Source organism: Mustela nigripes, chromosome 5 (genome assembly GCF_022355385.1).
Source record: "Mustela nigripes isolate SB6536 chromosome 5, MUSNIG.SB6536, whole genome shotgun sequence".
In the NCBI taxonomy this organism is placed as follows: Eukaryota; Metazoa; Chordata; class Mammalia; order Carnivora; family Mustelidae; genus Mustela; species Mustela nigripes.
The window spans coordinates 54,542,785-54,547,304 of NC_081561.1; the positions used below are offsets into that span (position 1 = coordinate 54,542,785).

General features: G+C 38.4%; 1 pseudogene; it reads right to left on the minus strand.

Annotated features, from left to right (window-relative positions):
• Positions 1-3,001, minus strand: part of LOC132018632 (centromere protein Q-like) — a 10,435-nt pseudogene extending 7,434 nt beyond the window's left edge.
• Positions 3,002-4,520: the final 1,519 nt, after the last annotated feature.

The window sequence follows — 4,520 nt, forward strand, 5'->3', positions numbered from 1 at the left end:
TCCCTCAATGTTTAGCTTTTTAAACGTGTCAGACCCCAATATTACTCGAGACTGCTGGCTATGCTTAAACCCTCAGTCCCCATATTATATTGGAATAGGGGCCAATCTTATTGTAGGAACTCAGAAGGGACAGATTAAAAATGAAAATTCTTATAACTCTTGTGAGTGGGGAAGGGTACCTAGACTAACCTTAGGGGATATAAAAGGAAAGGGACTTTGCCTTGCAACACAAAAAGGAAAACAAACTTCCCCATATAGAGATCTATGTAAGGCCATAATAGTCCCTACTATTTTCACTAACTTCCTTAAGGCCCCCACTGGAGCCTGGTTTGCTTGTAGTTCAGGACTCATGCTATGACTTAATCTCACTTTGTTCCAAAACTCTTCCTGGAACGAACTCTGTATAACTGTCCACATTCTTTCCCAGGTAGATTATTATGGAGGACCTGAGGGATTCCAACATCTTACTGCAGGGATAGAATGAACAAAGCGTGGGGTTCCCATCCTAATCCCAGCACTAGTTGTGGCAGGGATAGCAGAGTCCACAGCAGTAGGGACCGCAGCTTTAATAAAGGAAGAAATAGATTTTGAGGCTATTGGGTCCCAAGTAGATACTGATCTACATTATATTCATGAAAATATAGACAAACTAACTGATTCTTTGAGTTCATTAGCTGAAGTAGTACTGCAAAATAGAAGAGGGCTTGACATACTATTCCTAGAAAAGGGGGGGGGGGCTCTGCATAGCCTTGGGAGAAGAATGCTGCTTCTGGGCAAACCATACTGGAGTCATCAAAAACAGTCTAGCAGTCATTAAAAGGAGATTAGATGAACGCGAGCAGCAACACAAGAACTCCCAGGGATGGTTTCAAAGTTTGTTCAGCTGGTCCCCATGGATGACTTCCCTATTATCAGCAGTTGCAGGCCCCCAGGCTTTACTATTACTAATGTTGCTTTTTGGCTCCTGCATTATAAATGCCCTAGTGTCATTTGTACAGAAGAGAATTGGTGCGGTAAAAATGTTAGTCCTACAAACTCAATATACAACAAGAGATCATGGGATTGACTGAAAAGTCAAGGAATTGACTAACCTTCAATAAAAAGGCAGGGGGGGAATGTTAGGGCCGATTTAATGTTAAAACCTGTTTAACTATTAGGGCCTGCTTACCCAGAGCGACTCCATATTACCTGGGTAGCCATATTGTTGTTTACATCTGAAGACTTCATTCCGGGAATAAATGCCCCAGTAGTTCCTGGTATCGGTTCCAGGTGGCAATTCTGGGAGTAGACGACTTAACAATAAAAGCCACATAATTTGGGTCTGCTGTTATGCCCTATAAAACCAGCCTGTGAGGTTGGGACAGGGTCACCCTCTTCAGAGGCGGCCCTGACCGGTCAGTCTGACTTCTGATGCCTCGCATAGAAATAAAGCCTTGCCTTACTTTCAATTGTATCAGTCTCGCTCCTTTGATAACGGGCCCCAACGATAACAGCTACTGGGAACGTGTGAAAACAGAGACCAGTATATAGTCTGCTACAAATAACACAACATTATTTCATGAAGAGTTATAGGACATTGTTAGAAGCATAAACAAACTCAACTATTGGAATTTACTTCCAGAAATCTACCTTACAGTTACAACCACACAAATACCTAAAGATACATATACAAGCAATACTGAGCATCATTTGTAACTGCAAAAATCACTTATTTCCACCAGTAATTCACAAATTATAGTATGGTACAATGCAATGTTATATAATTATTGATAAGAATGAGAGATCCACATGAAAGATGCTCACAAAATAAGATGTTCAAACTATTCTGTCAAGTCAGAAAAATAATGTTGCCTACAAACATATCATAGATTTCATTTGTCTTTAGAAAAAGAAAAAGGATATTATGGTTTTATATATGCAAGTCACAACTGATGATACAGCTGATATGGCAAATTAGCATTTACCTGAAGTGTGGCTGCTTTGAGAATCTTCTGAGAAAGTTCCAGAAGACAGAGTATCCCACTATCTATCTGAAACATCTAAAGTAGAAAAAGAAAGCTACAGATTATTTCAAAAGGCTGATTCCTTTCATCTTACATTCAGAAGTTGTCTTACTGAGAGATAAGCATTAAAAAACTTATCCAGACTCAAGATATTCATCATTAAACAATTACCTGTTTTACATTCCCCTCCTCTTCTTCCACCTCACTTTGAGAACTTGAATTTTGTTCTTTAGGCTCTGAATATTCCCAGTCATTGACTCTATGGTTTCTACTATTTTATCTACTTCTTTCTGAGTAAGAGATCAGAAAGTTAATGTTTTAAATTAAATACAGTATTAAATAAAACCCAAATAGGTATTAATATACATATTTCATAAATACCAAATATATTGAAAAATTTTTAGAGGAAACTGGTAATTTTTTTTTCCTTTTCCAAAACTAACTTCCGAGAACCTAATTTACCAACATACTAATTCATTACATGGAGATTTAATTTCCATGGAACAAGGAGATACAACCCATGTACAAGAATATTTCCTCCATAATTCAGCAAAACTGCTACAGTCAGAGATCCTGGAAGACCTGTGTGAATATAGCAGAGCCCAACGACTGATGGCCTAAAAATCTGCTGTGCTGAGCCTATCCATCTCTAAGCCACTACGCACCCCTGGCAACCACTCATCTTTTTATTCTCTGGTTCTGCCTTTTCTAACTCATCACATAGTGGCAGTCATACAGTATGGAGCCTTTTCAGTTTTGCTTCTTTCACTTGTGATTTATAATATGTGCTTAAGGTTCCTCCATGTCTCTTTAGGACCCAATAGCTTATTTCTTTTTAGTGGTGAATAATAGTCCATTGTCTGATATCCCACATTTATTTATTCATTCACCTAATGAAGGACATCTTGGTATTCCAACTTTTGGCAATTATGAATACAGCCGCCACAAACATCCATGTGCAATATTCAAACATCCATGTACAATATACGAAGGCGCATGATGGCTGTATCATGTAGTAAGAAGAGGTTTCATTTTGTAAGACACTGCCAAACTGTATTCTAAACTGGTTGTATCATTTAGCATTTCCCACCAGCTGTAAGAATACTTTTTTTTTTCTTTTAAAGATTTTATTTATTTATTTGAGAGAGAGAGAGACACAGTGAGAGAGCATGAGAGGGGAGGTCAGAGGGAGAAGCAGACTCCCCATGGAGCTGGGAGCCTGAAGTGGGACTCGAAACCAGGACTCCAGGATCCTGACCTGAGCCAAAGGCAGTCACACAACCAACTGAGCCACCCAGGCACCCTGTAAGAACTCTTATTGCTCCACATCCTCATCTGCCTTTGTTGTTGTCCACGTTCTAGATTTTGGCCATTCTAATTCTAGGAAGTCCATATTAAGTCTCCTTTCATCCATAGTTTTCCAGTCCAAGTTTTTTGGATCTTTCCAATTGATTCATACAGGAAACTAGATAGTTTGCTTTGCAGAATTTGTGGGTCAGGTCTAACCTGTTCCTCGGTCCTGAACTTCCTGTGACTTGGTTTTTGGATTTTAGAGAGTCTTGTCCAGTACCAATGTGTGTTACCACATGTATTAGTTTACTGTGTCTGCCCAAAAAACTGCCACGCACTTGGTGTCTGAAATCAGAAATTTATTCTCTCACAGCTCTGGAGAGCAGATGTCCAAAGCAAGGTGTGGGCAGGATAGTGCTCCCCCTGAAATCTCTGAGGGAGAATCCTCTCTTGCCTCTTCCAGCCTCTCCCAGACTTCCTTGTGGCTGCTTGCTCCAATTTCTGCATTTTTCACACAGCCTTTTCTTCCATGTCTCCTCTTATTAAGGACACTTTTGTCTCTTTAAGGACTTTAGTCTTTGTATTTAGGACCTACCCAAGATAATCCAGGATGATCTCATCTTGAGATCTTTAATTATATCTGGGAAGACTCTCTTTCCAAATAAGGACACATTATATGTTCCAGGGCTAGGACTTGGGCATATCATTTTTGGGGACACCATTCAACCCACTATAGAGGGAATGAATAACAATAGTGAATAAAGAAAAGTTAATATAATAAGGACTAAAAATTTCCATTGTAGTTAAAAAAATATTTTGGTCCACTGCTTTGGTTATCTTCTTTGGGTAGTCCTACTATACCTATGCCATATCTTCTATGCTGAGCTTTTACTTTGTCAGTTTTTCTCAACTTCAAAAAAAAATGTTTCTTTTTGATTCTTAAAATTTTCTCCTTTACTATTTATTTTAAGCATTTATTTGTTCCATTTGCTTTAATTCTTTTAATGTAGTCTGCATATCTGACAACCTTTTCTTTTACTTATAATTTTTTCCTCAATTCTGTGGTTTCAGTTTTTAGTATCTCTAATACCAATTTAGGATTTTTCCATACCCTCTACTGTTTTTCTGAATTTCTTTCAGTTTGCTTAAGAATTAGGTTAGTGTTCATCTGTTTTGTGAACACACGCTTTTAGCATGCTTTTGTTATCTGTGGATTGCTATTTTTTT